This window comes from Ictidomys tridecemlineatus, unplaced genomic scaffold, assembly GCF_052094955.1.
Source record: "Ictidomys tridecemlineatus isolate mIctTri1 unplaced genomic scaffold, mIctTri1.hap1 Scaffold_140, whole genome shotgun sequence".
Lineage (NCBI taxonomy): Eukaryota > Metazoa > Chordata > Mammalia > Rodentia > Sciuridae > Ictidomys > Ictidomys tridecemlineatus.
Window position 1 is genome coordinate 55,943 of NW_027521246.1, and position 15,548 is coordinate 71,490.

Consider the following 15,548-nt stretch of genomic DNA (forward strand, 5'->3'; position numbering starts at 1 on the left):
ATTCCTGACCCTGGCCTTGCTCTACCCAGCTCCTCATCCCTGACCCAGGCCTTGTTCCCACAGCCAGTCCCCCATTCCTGGCCCAGGCCTTGCTCCCAAAGCCAGTCCCACATCCCTGAACCTGGCCTTGTTCCCACAGCCAGTCCCCAATCCCTGACCCAGACCTTGCTCCACCTAGCTCCCCATCCCTGACCCAGGCCTTGTTCCACCCAGCTCCCCATCTCTGACCCAGGCTTGCTCCCACAGCCAGCTCTCAATCCCTGACCCTGACCTTGCTCCACCCAGCTTTAAACCCTGACCCAGGTCTTGATCCACACAGCTCCCTATCCCTAACCTTGGCCTTGCTCCACTCAGCTCCTCATTCCTGACCCAGGCATTGTTGCCACAGCCAGTCCCCAATCCCTGACCCAGGCTTTGCTCTACCCAGCTCCCATCCCTGACCCTGGCCTTGCTCCACCCAGCTCCCCATCAGTGACCCAGGCCTTGATCCCACAGCCAGTCCCCCATCCCTGACACAGGCCTTGCTCCCAAAGCCAGTCCCACATCCCTGAACCTGGCCTTGTTCCCACAGCCAGTCCCCAATCCCTGACCCAGACCTTGCTCCACCCAGCTCACATCCCTGACTCTGGCCTTGTTCCACACAGCTCCACATCCCTGACCCAGGTCTTGTTCCACCCAGCTCCCCATCCCTGACCTTGGTCTTGATCCACCCAGCTCCTCATCCCTGACCCTGGCCTAGTTCCCACAGCCAATCCCCCATCAGTGACCCTGGCCTTGCTCCACCCAGCTCTTCATCCCTGACCCTGGCCTTGCTCCCACAGCCAGTCTCCCATTCCTGACCCAGGCCATGCTCCACCCAGGTCCCCATCCCTGACCCAGGCCTTGCTCCCACACCCAGCTCCCCATCCCTGATGTTGGCTTTGCTCCACCCAGCTCCCATCCCTGACCCAGGCCTTGCTCTGACCAGCTCCCGATCCCTGACCCTGGCCTTGCTCCACAGCCAGCCCCCCATTCTTGACCCAGGCTTGCTCCCACAGCCAGCTTCCTATCCCTGACTCTGGCCTTGTTCCACCCAGCTCCCCATCCCTGACACAGGTCTTGCTCCACCTAGCTCCCCATCCCTGACCTTGGCCTTGCTCCACCCAGCTCCCCATCCCTGACACAGGCCTTGCTCCCACAACCAGCCCCCTGCCCTGACCCTGGCCTTATTCCCACAGCCAGCTCCCCATTCCTGACCCTGGCCTTGCTCCACCCAGTTTCCCATCCCTGACCTTGGTCTTGCTCCATGCAGCTTCTCATCCCTGACCCAGGCCTTTTTCCCACAGCCAATCCCCCATCTCTGACCCCGGCCTTGCTCCACCCAGCTCTTCATCCCTGACCCTGGCCTTGCTCCCACAGCCAGTCTCCCATTCCTGACCCAGGCCTTGCTCACCCAGGTCCCCATCCCTGACCCAGGCCTTGCTCCCACACCCAGCTTCCCATTCCTGACCTTGGCTTTGCTCCACCCAACTCCCATCTCTGACCCTGGTCTTGCTCCCCCAGCCAGTCCTCTGCCCTGACCATGGCCTAGTTCCCACTCCCAGCTTCCCATCCCTGACTTTGGCCTTGCTCCACCCAGCCCCCCATCCCTGACCCTGGCTTTGCTCCCACAGCCAGCTCCCCATCCCTGACCTTGGCCTTGCTTTACCCAGGTTCCCATCCCTGATCCTGGCCTTGCTCCCACAGCCAGCCCCCCATCCCTGATCCAGGCCTTGCTCCCACAGCCAGGCCCCTGCCCTGACCCTGGCCTTATTCCACAGCCAGCTCCCCATCCCTGACCCTGGCCTTGCTCCACCCAGCTCCCCATCCCTGACCTTGGCCTTTCTCCTCCCAGCTCCCCATCCCTGACCTTGTCCTTGCTCCATCCAGCTCCCTATCCCTGACCCAGGCCTTGTTCCCACAGCCAGTCCTTCATCCCTGACCCTGGCCTTGCTCCCACAGCCAGTCCCCCATCCCTGACCCTGGCCTTGCTCCCACAGCCAGCTTCTCATCCCTGACCCTGGCCTTATTCCCACAGCCAGCTCCCCATCCCTGACCTTGGCCTTGCTCCACCCAGCTCCCCATCCCTGACCCAGGCCTTATTCCCACAGCCAGTCCCCCATCCCTGACCCAGGCCTTGCTCCACCCAACTCTGGATCCCTGACCCTGGCCTTACTCTACAACTAGTCTTTCATCCCTGATCCAGGCCTTGCTCCACCCAGCTCCCCATCCCTGACCCAGGCCTTGCTCCCACACCCAGCTCCCCATCCCTGACCTTGGCCTTGCTCCACCCAGCTCCCATCCCTCACCCAGGTCTTGCTCCCACAGCCAGTCCCCTGCCCTGACCATGGCCTTTTTCCCACACCCAGCTTCCCATCCCTGACCTTGGCCGTGCTCCACCCAGCCCCCCATTCCTGACCCTGGCCTTGCTCCCACAGCCAGCCCCCCATCCCTGACCCAGGTCTTGCTCCCACAGCCACCCCCCTGCCCTACCCAGCTGGTGAGTCTGTACCTCGGGAGGTCGCACTTCCTCTGGAAATAGCCTGCCACCATGAGCTGACTGGAGGAAAATGTTCGCCAGTTTCTTCAGGCAGTAGACGCTGGGGACCCCGCTGTGGAGGCTTGTGTGAACAGGTGAGATGCTGGGTATTCGTGCAGGTCAGCCCCTCCTGCCCTCTCTGGTCACCCTCTGATGTTAGATGCTGTGGGCCAGAGTGGTTTCATGTCTTCTGCCGCTGGCATAGCCCTGCTCTCCTGTGGATGAGCATGTAGACCCCAAGGCTGCTGCCACTGTCCAGGTGGGATTGAAGGTGTGGCATGGGTCTGCCCATATTCTGTCCTGCCTACTGCTGTGCGTCTGGTTCTCACATCTGCTATAGCAGGTGCCAGGCTCACACCTGCTGGCAGAGATAGCAGCAAGCAGCAGCCCTGGCCCACTCCCACCCATGGTCTGGCCTTTGGCCCTGTTAGCATTGTGGTCTGGGACTGCTGTGGCCAGGCTGGGTAGTACAATGAGGACTCTGTGGTCTGTGCTGGCCAGGAGTCTCCCCTAACTGCCCAGAGGAAGCCCTCTGCTGTTTAAGTAAAATTGAAGAAATGATGGGAGAGTGGGGGCCCTGGAACCCTGGCCCTCACAGCCAGTATTCACTGTGCACTCATCTGTTCTCCACACTAGAGGGGATGTTTTAATGGGCAGGAGCACGTTCTGCTCCCTGTGCAGCTTCTCTGCCCCACCCTGTCCATCAGGGGCAGGCCCCGTGCCGCAGCTGTAGTGACACTCGGGTCCTTCAGAGACTCACTCAGCACACCATGGACTGACTGCCTGGTCGTCTGGGGGTGAAGCTGGAGATCCTTAGGAGATGGAGACCTGCCAGGGAGGAAGGACTTAGCAGTTTTCAGGGTGGGCACTGGTTAATCTGTTGCTGTTTGCCCTGGCCTCAGGTGGAAGATGCTCTACCAGCGTGCACCCAGAAACATCCATCGCCATGTGATCCTCTCGGAGATCAGGGAGGCTGTTGCTGCACTTCCCCTGGTAAGGAGGATGGCGTAATGGTGGGCTGTGTGACCGTTCCCCTCCTGCTCCTGGCAGCCCACAGGCAGGATGGTGGGTGAGGCCAAAGGGGATATATGTACCTTCCCTCAGCCTACTGGGGCGCTGGTCAATCCAGGAGCAGCTGGACCCATAGTCTTGGCCCCACGTGCCTTGCTGGTGGCCAGGTCTGCATGCAACACTGCTGAGAGCAGGCTGCTGCTGTGGGGAAACCTCAAGGGCACCACAGGTCTGTAGGAAGAGGCAGGTCAGGGTGGCCAGGACAGGGGGTCCTTTGGGGCCCTCGACACCACTAATTTACCTAAGCTGCTCTGCTGATCCTCAGGACAGCACTGCCAACCTCTTCTGGCCAGGAAGGCTTGTTCTGATGAGTAGTGACAGCATGGTGCTGGCGGGAGAGGGTAGAGAGGCCGGACAGGGCTGTGCCGGCTTTGTGTGACTTGTGGTTCAGCCCGTGCTGTGTGGCTTGGGCACCACAGTGAGTTTGATCATGGCATGCATGGGCACTTCCTGTGTGCCTGACCTTTCCCACCATGCCTCTGCCCAGGGGCAGAAAGCCAAGCCCATTCCCCTTCTCTGTTGAGTGACCTGCCCCAGAAGGCTCTAGCATCACTGTTTCTCCCCTTTCTAAAGGATGTGACCACACAGTCTGTGATGGGGTTTGACCCTCTGCCTCCTCTGGACACCATCTACTCCTACGTCAGACCAGAGAGGTAATGCCCTCACCCCCACTGTGCTTGTGCAGACCCAGGTCAGTGCCACGGGGCTCCCCAGGGCTCGATGCCCACTGAAGGCAGCCCAGAAGGCCAGCGGTCAGCCACAGGGAAGAGGGAGCAGCAGTGACACTCAGGACACAGCTGCCTTTGCACATATCCACCCAACTCTGAGCGTTTCTTTCCAGATTTTGTAGCAGGTACTAGAAATGCAGTGGGAAGCAGAATAAGAAGCCACTCTGCCTGTGGTCAGCTGCCGTGGTAGGAACAGATAAGAATTGTAGAACCTAGAGATAAGGGTAAGGTCCAAAGTGCACCGAGAGATACCCAGAGCAGCAGGAAGGCAGCAAGAAGGCCCGTGAGGCTGGGCAAGGAGAGTGGGTCTGTGGGACAGAAAGTGACAAAGAAACACATCAGAGCCTGCCTCCAGGCTGCCCCCAGAGTGTGGGCAGCTTTCAGAGCCAACAAGAGCCCTTTAACCTTTACTTCTGGTGTTAGGGCCACACCTATAATCTCAGCTACTCAGGGCTGAGACCAGGAGGATCACAAGTTCAAGGCCAACAGCTTAGCAAGACCCTTTCTCAAAATCAAAAGGGCCAGGGTTTAGCTCAGTGGCAGAGCACTTGCCTAGTATGTGTGGCCTGGGTTCCATCCTGGCAGGGGAAAAATGTGCTGAGGAGCTGCTTGTCTGGGGTAAGCCCCAGAGCTGCTGGTGGCCCTCCCTTTTAAGGCAGGCTGCCTTCCAGCCCCACCTTTCCCCACCAACTTTGTAGAAGTTATAATGGGACTGTGTGTTCACAGTGAAGCCCATTGTGTCAAGCTCCCCAGTAGCTCAGGAGGAGGTCATTAGTCAGCGGTACAGAGGCACCTTGCTCTGCTCTCTGCCCACATGGGCTTTATCCTCCTCAGAGCATGGGTGTGGCCCTGGCATCCAGCAGACAGTGGCTGTGGCATCCCCTGCCTGTGGCTCTGTTCTCTGCTGGCCTGGTGCTGAAGGAGGTGTGCACCTGCGGCCCTTTTCTGTTTTGTGGTGCTGGAGATTGAACCTGGGTGCTCTACCCCTGAGCTGCAGCCCCAGCACTTTTTTAAATGTTGGGGCCATCTTGCTGATTTGCCCAGGTTGGCTTTGAACTCATGATCCGCCTACCTCAGCTTCCCAAGTCGCTGGCACAGGCATGGCCACCACACCCAGTGAGACTGCAGTTCTTCTTGGAAACAAGGCCTGTCCATGGCAGAGGACATCCTGGCTGTGGTCATTTCACAGACTAGGCTCCTTGAAGAGCCACCCCCGGGGCCCCTTCCTTTCCTTTCCAGTTGTCCTTGGGTGTCCATGGCCCCTCCCCAAGCTGGACCCTGACCTGCGTTGGGAGGAGTCAAGGGGAGTCTAGCTTTGTTTTATGACTTCTCTTGACTTCCTGTTTCAGGTTAAGTCCTGTCAGCCATGGAAACATGGTTGCCCTCTTCTTCCGGTCACTGTTGCCAAATTACACTGTGGAGGTAGGTTGGGCACGTCTCAGCTTCTGTGCTGAGTGGTTCAAGCCAGTCATCTGCATGCAGATATCCAACGTCAGCACCATGCTGGGCAGTGCAGGAGCAGGCCCGACAGATCCTGGGAGCCGCAGGACTGCTCGGCCCCCTGCCTCGCACTGGCCTGGGTAGACATGTGCCTTTGGTTTTTCAGAGCTTCATGTCCTCGACAGGGACCTGAGGAGGGTCCAGGTCCCGTGCTGGGGTGCAGGCCACCCCGGGCTTGATGACGCATCTCCTTGCTTGGGCCCAGGTCCCCAGTCCCAGCACAGAGAGGCCCTGCTCAGACATGTCTCACTGCTGCAGCGGGAGAGGCCAGTGGAAGGAGTGCCTGGGGGTCTGAACCACAACCAAGGCTTGAACCGGTTGATGCTGGCTATGCGAGATATGATGGCCAACTTCCACTTCAATGACCTGGAGGCGTCGCGGGAGGACAACCCCAGGGGGAGGGGGACTGGGACTGAGCCACTTAGGCTGCTGCGCCCAGCACTGTGTAATTATGTTCCTGATTCTGTTCTGGTCTGTATTGACCAGTCCCCTGAAGTAGAAGTGCGGGATGTACCGTCTGCCGTGTCTTCTGTTCCCTGCAAACATGGATGGGTTTCTTCCCTGCTCCGGGGGCTCCTCCTCCAACACTCAACTCCACCTCAGCACTCAGGAGTCCAGAGCCAGCCCTGGCCCATGTGCGGCCCACACCGGAATCTGGAACACAGGGCTCCAGGGGGATCCCTGGTGGTGTGGGATCTCCAGGCTTGTATTGAGAAGAGATGTCTACATGGCTGGCCTTCAGGCCACAGCCCAGTTCTTTTCGAGCAGTTGGGGATAATGTGGGGTGGGTCCCTCAGCTGGACACTGCAGCCTCTCCAAACTTGTGAGTTTTGAACTTTCTGAGCACACATTCTACCTTGGAGCTACATCCCCAGCCCGGTACTGTATTAGGAAACTGGAGGGCTGAGATGCAGCTGAGGGGTAGAGCACTGGGCTGGCTTGTACAAGGCTCCAGACCCATCCCCAGCACAGGAGGGAAGGAAGGCAGGAGGGAGGGGAGGAGACAGGGAGAGAAGGAAGAAATCTGCGAAGCTTCAGGGGCAGTGTCCGGAGGTGAAGGAGAAGCCCAAAAAGCAAGTTTAGGAAGAAAGTTGTTGAGGGTAGATTGGGGGTATAGGACAGGTTAATGGACATTTGTTCTGGGGATAACTGGGAGCTCCAATAAGACCCCCAAGTTGGCTCACAGCTGGCCAAACAGCCAGGGCACACCAGAGCCTCAGCGTCATTGTGCCTAACCATGGGAGGGACAGATCATGTGACCCAAGCCAGGCATGTTGGCCACACCTGTAATCCTGTAATCCCAGCAACTCTGGAGGCTGAGGTCAGGGCTAGGGATGTAGCTCAGGGGTAGCATGTTTTTCAGTCCCTAGTAACCAACAGAGGAATATCCTGTCTAGTTCTGGAAAGGTCAGGAAATTGAGGGGTTGTGAACTGTGCCAGTTCTCTCCTGGGCCCCCTTCACAGTGCTGATCTTCTGCCCCAAGAGGGGCCAGGAAGAGGCGCAGTCCCAAATTTCAATGTTGGCCTAACGGGGTTTGGTAGGGGATTGCACCCATCTCCAGGTTGGGCAGCACTCGAGCTTCCACAGCTGGGGTGGTCTGTGGGGGCAATGTACTGAGAAAGGGTTTGTTCTCTGAAAATGACAGGCAAGCAGGGTACCCTTCCTCTTCCTGCCTTCAATCCAGATATGTGATATCTGGAGCCACAGCAGTGATCCTGCATCCAGGAGCCAGGGACCTCTGAAATGGACGGCCAGCACTCTAGCATTAAAGCAGAGAGAAGGGCCCTGGGCTCGAGGGACCGGCTCAGCTGCAGGCCTGCTTCCTGAGGCCCTGAGCCCACAGCACCTCATGGTGCACTTGGGCTTAAGCAGTGCTACAGCTGAGCACGCTTCTAGAGTTGCTCACATCTCTGAACAGCCACGAAGGCCTAGCTGCCATGCAGGCCTGGCTCGTCTTTGGACCACTTGGCCTCAGCAGGAGAACCTGTGTGATGGGCAGGGTGGCTGACCAGCTGTGGCCTTTCTCACCGAGCTAGACAAGGTAGGCACCCAGGAGCAAACCTCCTTGTCACCTTCCAGACAGGGACTTCAGAGGAGGCTGACATTGCCAAGATGTGGCCAACACCCTTCCTGAGAAGCTGTGCTTGAGCATGAGGGTCAGGCAGTGGCCCCACTCTCCCCGTGTGGGGCAGGCCTGCTGTGCACTGCCCTCCTATGTTCACCAGGATACTCCGTGAGGGCCAAGTATGTCCATCTGGGGCAAGACTGGGAGCTGCACTGGGCGCCAGGACATCCAGGTCAGGGTACACTCAGCCTTAGCACCATCTGGCTTCATCATGGCACAGACAGCCCGAGGCCGCTCTCTCCACTTTCCCTACTGTCACAAGCCAAAAGGTGACTGTCTCCAGCGCAGCTGTACTGGGCTCCTTCCCACGAAGCCTGCAGCAGGAGTGTCCAGTGAGGTCCAAGACAGGGAGTCCTGAGGCAGGGTTGTCTGGTTTCTTAATCCCGCCAGCTGGGTCTCGTGAGAGGAAGGATGTGGTCACCTCTGCCAAAGGCTACCCCAGTCTCATGCCTTTGAAGTCTTAGGCTTGGCAGAGAAGGGATGGGGAGAAACACATCCCTCTCAAAGGCCTTGTTCATGGAAGTGGAAATCCACATCCCTGTTAAGGGGCCCTGAAACAGGGGGCGGGGTGGGCTGCCTGCTGCTGCCCTGAGGTGCACAGTGGTCTGCAGCTGCTGCTGCCTGGGCTGCATGTGGCTTTGGGCTAGTGCTGTAGCACAGCCCTCGTGCTGGGACCCACTCCCCTGGGCCATTCTCCATGAGGGGCAGAGGTCATGGAGGCAAAGAGCTGAGCTCAGGGTGTGGTAGTATGTGGGCCCCGTTCTCCATGTGGGCTCTCCGTGAAGGTTTGTGGGACTGGTGAGCTACCAGAAAAAAGCAGTCCACCAACATGGAAAATGGCCAGATCCACTAAGGATGGACACTTTGTGGCACCAACATTGCCCCTTGTTCCCCAGGGGATGTGCGCCAAGCCTCCAACGCCACCTTGGTCCGTCCCAAGTAGCTGGAAGCTGTCCAAATGCAAGCATGATCTGCTCACATAATGGATACCACACGGTCTAAGTGGGAGGATTTTAATTACCTGCAATAAAACGGATGAATCTCAGAGTGATACAAAATACCAACCAGAAGGTTCCATTTATATGACATTCCAAGAAAGGCAAAATTCACCTGTGGTGTTGAGGTCAGGACAGTGGCTTGCAAGAGCAGGCAGGAAGGGACCTGAGGCTGCTCTGGCATGGGCCACTCTTCAATCTGTGGGTCTGGGTGCTGCTTCCTGGCTGTCCTCAGGCTGGGGAAGCCGTCATTCTGATGTTTGTCATCTGTAGGTTCCATCTGTGTTGTACTTAGTGCTCCACAGTGAACATGAGGAGTTGGTGAGTTGCAGGGTGGGGATGTAAGGAGTGTCCAACCAGTGTTAGTGGGCGCTATCCTGTGCTTTCACACACCGGTGTACGGGCATGGTGTGGCCCGAGGTGTCTGGCAGTGGGATAGATGAAGGAGTGAGAGAATGGATTCTCACATGCACTGCAGAAACAAATGCTTTGAAAACACCTCAGGGTTGCTAGGTGCAGTGGTCACACCTATCATCTCAGGCCATGATGCTGAGGCCAAGGCAGGAGGATCACAGCTTCAAGGCCAGCCAAGACCGTGCTTCAAAATAAAATTAAAAGGGCTGGGGGTATGGTCCAGTGGTAGAGGGCCTCTGGGTTCATTTCCTAGTACTGCCAATAAGTAAACACACAATAAATTTTTAAAAAAGGTGTAGGGATATAGTTCAGTGTCAGAGTACTCCTGGATTCAATCCCTAGTACCACAAAATAGTGTCTAAATAATTTTTTTTAAAAAAATGGGCTGGGGATATGGCTTATTGGTAGAGGGCTTACCTAGCATGTGCGAGACACAAACACATCTTGCCCGAGAAAGTGCTGGGGCCCCCTGTAGAGAGCCTAGCAGATACCCAAATGGGAGCAGGACTGCCTTCCCCACCCAGGCAAGGGCTGTAAATGGTTCTCAAGGTGCCATCCCTGGCTGTGGCCCACTAAGGCCAGAGACAAGAGTGCCCTGATGTGGTCCCCAGCTCCAGGTCCTGTAGGCCCACAGCAGAAATGGGGGTGCCACCAGGGAGGGGGAGTCGGCTGCAGCTGGTGCCCCAGTGAGTGAGCAAGTCTGCATGGTGACAGGCTGCTGGTAGACCTCAGAAGGATGCATCTGGCCAGCCACCAGAAAAACGGCCCCCCCACAGCCCCAGCAGTGCTACAGTTGGGGGCTGTGGCTGCTCTGGCATGGCAAGGTACTCCTGTGGGGTATGTCTAGCGCTGAGCCTCTGCTGAGGCTGTGGCTCCTGCCTTGCCAACTGTTTCTTGAGATTTTAATCATTTTACAAGTTTCAGGATGGCAGGTGTGGCTCTGGTAGACTACTAGCCTTGGGCTCCACTCTCAGCAAAAATTCAAAAAGAAAGATGGGGCTGGGGTGGTAGCTCCATGGTAGAGTAGCTGCATAGCATGTGTGAGACCCTGGGTTCCACCCTCAGCACCACATAAAAATAAATACATAAAAGTATAAAAAATTCAAAAATGCCCCAGAGGTGACGTGCCTCCTGCCTGGCAGGGTGGACTCGCAGCTGCTCCCACCATGAAGCAGAGCCCAGTAGCACCGGGGAAATGCAGGAAGCCGTGATGAGGCTGCAGGAGAATCAGAAGTTTCTCAGAAGGGGGCTCAGGGGCAGGTCCTCAGAGGCAGGACTGATGATGCAGGGGCAGGAGCATGGGGAAGGTCAGCATGGCTTTGATCCTGCACTGTGCTCAGGGGTTCTTGGGCTCTGGCGCCTGCTGGATGCCGCTCACACCCCTGGCAGCCGGTCCCGGGGTGCTCACGCAGCTCAGTCGCACGCCCATCATGTGCCACCCTTTGGAGGAGGGGCTCCGCGGACAACTTTAAAGAAAGGCTCCATTCTTCCTGGGACCTCAGCCTACCCCTGGCCCAGGGAGGCAGGAGGCCAGGCAGAGTTATCAGAGGTAGGTGACCTAGAGGCTCCCGGAGCAGATGAGGTCCCCACCAGAGCAGCCTCCAGAGAAGAGGTTGGCAGTGCAGTGGATGACCAGCTTCATTGGCACTGTGAACTGAGATTCCACACTGCAGAACTCAGGGTCCCAGCCAGGAAGTCTCTGGACTCTACTGGGGCCATGCCGAGGCCAACCTTTGTCCAGCCAGGGAGAGGGTGAGTGCGAGTGTGAGAGAGGGATGGGACAGGACAGGTGTGAGTGACACCCGACACACCATGAGCTGAGCTGGTGCCTGGAGCCTGACACAGCTGGAATCTGGGACCCTCCATCCACCCCTCCTTTTCTGAGGACAGATCAATGCCTGTACAGAGGAAGCTCCTGGGATCTCTCAACTCCACCCCTACGGCCACCCCTCAGCTCCGGCTGGCCACCAACTAGACGGGCCCCCAGTGCCTGCTGGTGTCCATTCCTGATGGGCTCTTCCTTGGCCTGGGGCTGGTGAGCTTGGTGGAGAACATGCTGGTGGTGGTGGCCATCGCCAAGAATCGCAACCTGCACTCTCCCGTGTACTGCTTCATCTGCTGCCTGGCCCTGTCTGACCTGCTGGTGAGCACCAGCAATGTGCTGGAGACTGCCATCTTCCAGCTGCTGGAGGTGGGTGTCCTGGCAACGCCAGCCACTGTGGTGCAGCAGCTGGAGAATGTCATGGACGTGCTCACCTGTGGCTCCATGGTGTCCAGCCTCTGCTTTCTGGGTGCTATTGCTGTGGACCACTACATCTCCATCTTCTACGCACTACGTTATCACAGCATTGTGATGCTGCCCCGCGCACGAGGGGCCATCATGGCAATCTGGGCGGCCAGCATCCTCTCCAGCATCCTCTTCATCACCTACTACAACCATGCAGCTGTCCTGCTTTGTCTCGTCACCTTCTTTCTGGCTATGCTGGCACTCATGGCAGCTCTCTACATCCACATGCTTGCCTGGGCATGCCAGCATGCCCAGGGCATCGCCCAGCTCCACAAGATGCAGCGACCAGTGCACCAGGGCTTCCGCCTGAAGGGTGCTGTGACCCTCACTACCCTCCTGGGTGTTTTCTTCCTGTGCTGGGGCCCCTTTTTCCTGCACCTCACCCTCATCGTTCTCTACCCCCAGCACCCTGCCTGCAGCTGTGTCTTCAAGAACTTCAACCTGTTCCTGGCCCTCATTATATGCAACTCCATTGTGGACCCTCTCATCTATGCCTTCCGCAGCCGGGAGCTCCGCCTGACACTAAAGGAGGTGCTGCTGTGCTCCTGGTGAGCAGGGAGGGTGGCTGCTGGAATCAAGGCCAGGATGCTGGGCAGAGTAAGACAAAGGTATCCAGTGGCCTGAGTCCTGTGTGGCCTTGGATAGGCCCTTCCCTTCTTGGTCCCATTTGCCAAAGGACAGACTAGATGATCTCTAAAGGTGTGGAAGCACAGACCCAGGGACAGGGAGAGGGGTAAGTGTGACCTCCAGAAACCAACCCTCAAAAGAAGTTGAGGAAAATGGAGCAAGTTGGGGAGGGGAGGGGCTTGGTTACTGGGCAGCAGGGGCAGATCCTAGGATCCTAAAGAGACATTCTCTGTCCTAGGGAGTTCTGCTTCTGCCTATGACTAGGCCATGCCCACCATCACTTGGTTTTTACTGCCAGCTCTTGGGGCTTGTGCCCTCAGCAGCTGGGACACGAAGATCAATAGGAGCCATGGAAAAGGGACCCTGCTCCTGTTCAGAGCCTCAGGAGAAAGGACTTTGTGACCAGAAAGATCCAGCCACAGCTGTGCGGCAGGCTGCTTTCAGAAGTGAGCTAGGGCACTGGATTTGCAGAATGGGCCTATTGCACAGGGGTGTCCACCAGAGTGGGGCTGAGCATCCATTCAAGTTTGCAGGCTCAGTGGAAACCTGAGAGTTGGGAATCCAGCACCACACTCACCCAAGGCATGGGGATCCAGCAAAGGCATGCTCTGGCTGTAGGAGAGGCTGCCTGTCTGAATCAGTGGCCAGTGCCTGGGAGTGCAGGGCCAGGAAACAATTGGTAATAATGCTGTGCCCAGGTGCAGCCTCACCACCATCTCCTGAATTCTTCCAGAAGCTGTTTGAAATCTGGGTGGAGGGAAGGCAGGGACAGTAGTTATGATGAGGAGAAACGAATCCCAGAAATCATGACTGTCTACCCAGGGGAGGAGACCACAGTTCCAGAGGCCTCCAGTGTTAATGGGAAGAGTGTATTGACTTCAGGCTTCAGCTCCTTCTTGGCCATCTGTCTCTCTGTGGCTACAAACCACAATACAGAGCCAAGGACACATGTTCAGCAGCCCCTTCCCCCAGTCACCTCCATGGTGACAAGACTCATACTGCCCAGAATGCCTCTGGCCCAATTCTACACTGGCAGAAGCAGCACCACCCAGTCCCAGCCCCTGAGGTGCAGACGCTTGACCCCAGCCAGAGCATGCCCCTTTCCTGGCTTCATCCCTGCAACCCCACAGCTATGGCATACAGTGAATGGGACCATCCTCATCTACTATGAGATGCCCAGAGGGGCCTGTGGCCTGGGGTGGAACAGGGATTGGAGTCTGTTCTCTGCTAGTCACTGTCCCCCTGGGAGCTGGGTCAGTGCTCTGCCAGCCCGGGGAAATTTTTAGACAAGGCCTCTGAGAATGGGGTGAGGTTGTCTGGGGGCTCAGGATGTCCAAAACCGAGTCCAGGGCAGTGGGCATCTTGGGGTTAACTATACAGCTTGGTTTTAGAGAGTTGTGGACCCCTGTGCCCCTCTTCTGAAGCAACCTGGGCTTCTCACTAAGCCCACCTAATTTTCCTGCACAGACACTGGACATCAGCAGACCTCCTCCCTGGGGTAAGCTTGGTGGGAGCTATTATGTCCTGTTACCTTCTCCCAGACAGGTCTAGTAAGCAGCCCCCACCTTGCTGTCAGCTACAGCCCAGACTACTGGTTCCCGGCAAGGCCAGTCTCTGCTGGGAGATAGAACAGTGAGTCAGCCTTCAGCCTAGCACCAGAGCCCTCTGGGGACAGAGGGGGAGCTGGCTTGGTCTGATGCCATCCTGGCAGAGAGGGAGTCCAGGCCTATGGATGGTTCCAAGCTTCTTCCCTTGCACAGACAAGGAGGCACAGCCAAATACCCAGGACTCCTTGAATGGGGACAGCTGGAAACCAACCATGGAAAGCCACATCACGGACAAACTGTGGGGGAGGGGCATCTCTTGAGATCAAAAGACCCATTTCTATGCTTGCCAAACCAGGGAGCTTCTCCCGAGAGAGGAGACGCAACTACAACACACAGCACTCCTGCACAGAATGGAGGGCACAGGCGCCTGCAGCTTACAATTTCAATTCCTAACATTACAAGTTTTCATCTCTTGTCAAATTGCATAGCCAGTTCCTTTATTACTATTAATAGTGTCACTGATAGAAGACAGTTTTGTTCTTGTTCTGGGGAGGCAATTAAAGTTTTTAGTTTCTGTGATTTCTGTGGTATCTTTTGGTCCGTGATAAAATTTTCCATTTGTAAATGAGTTTCCTGAGATTTTCCTTTTATCCACTAATGAACCTGAGTTAAATTAATAAATTTGTCTAGTGGTAAGCACCCCTAGCATTTCTAGAATAAATTCTATTTGAACATGATACAGTTCTGTTTTGTTTAAATACAGTATTATATACACATCTGTTATCATTAATAAATTTGACATTTTAGAATTAAATTTATTTTTTAAGCACATACATAAAAACAAAAATTGTATGGGGCTAAAGATATGACTCAATTATAACTCAATTATCTACTCAATGGTAGAATGTTTGCCTAACATGTGAAAGGCCTTGGGTTTGATCCCCATCAACACAAAAAAGAGTATAAATAAATGTAAATAAAATTGTACATATTAATGGGGTAGCATGATATTTTGGTACATGTGTAATGTTGAAATTAGGTTAAATATGTGGATCTCCTCAAACATTTATCATTTCTTTACTTTGAAAATCCTTTCCTCTTTTTGAAGTAAATATATACATTATCCTTATCTATAGTCATGCTGCTGTCCCATGTTAAACATGAACATCTGTGTAACGAACTCAGTAGCCATTTATTGGGGTCTCTTCACCCTTCCCTTTCTCTTAATCTCCCCAGCCTCTCCTAAATACCATTCTGCCCTCAACTTCTACATCAGGGTTTTTTTTTTTTTTACATTCCACATATATGCCTGGCTTATTTCACCTAACTCTAGTTCTATCATCCTTTTTCATGGCTGAATTGTTTCCTTTTTGTATATATATCACCTTTTCTTTCTCCATTTATTAGTTGATAGACACTTTGATTGCTTCCATTTCTTGGCTATTGTGAGTAGTGCTGCAGTGAACCTGAGTATAAACGTCCTCTTCCATGTAGGGATTTTATTTCCTTATAATATATACTCAGTAGGGAGTAGATATATGATCTATATTTTTAGATCATATGGTAGTTCTGTTTTGAATTTTTTTGTTGTACTGGACCAAATATCTCTATTTTATTTATTTATTTATTTTTATGTGGTGCTGAGGATTGAACCTAGTGCCCTACCAGTGCCAAGCAAGCTCTCTACCATTGAGCT

General features: G+C 55.3%; 1 long non-coding RNA gene and 1 pseudogene across 1 annotated transcript; both read left to right on the forward strand.

Annotated features, from left to right (window-relative positions):
- The first annotated feature begins 4,200 nt into the window (after positions 1-4,200).
- Positions 4,201-6,059, forward strand: LOC144372645 (uncharacterized). The gene is made up of 3 exons (XR_013432593.1): positions 4,201-4,281; positions 5,706-5,778; positions 5,963-6,059. It is a non-coding gene; the product is annotated as an uncharacterized LOC144372645 (long non-coding RNA).
- A 5,226-nt stretch (positions 6,060-11,285) lies between these two features.
- LOC144372644 (melanocyte-stimulating hormone receptor-like) lies at positions 11,286-13,621 on the forward strand (annotated as a pseudogene).
- The last annotated feature ends 1,927 nt before the right edge of the window (positions 13,622-15,548 follow it).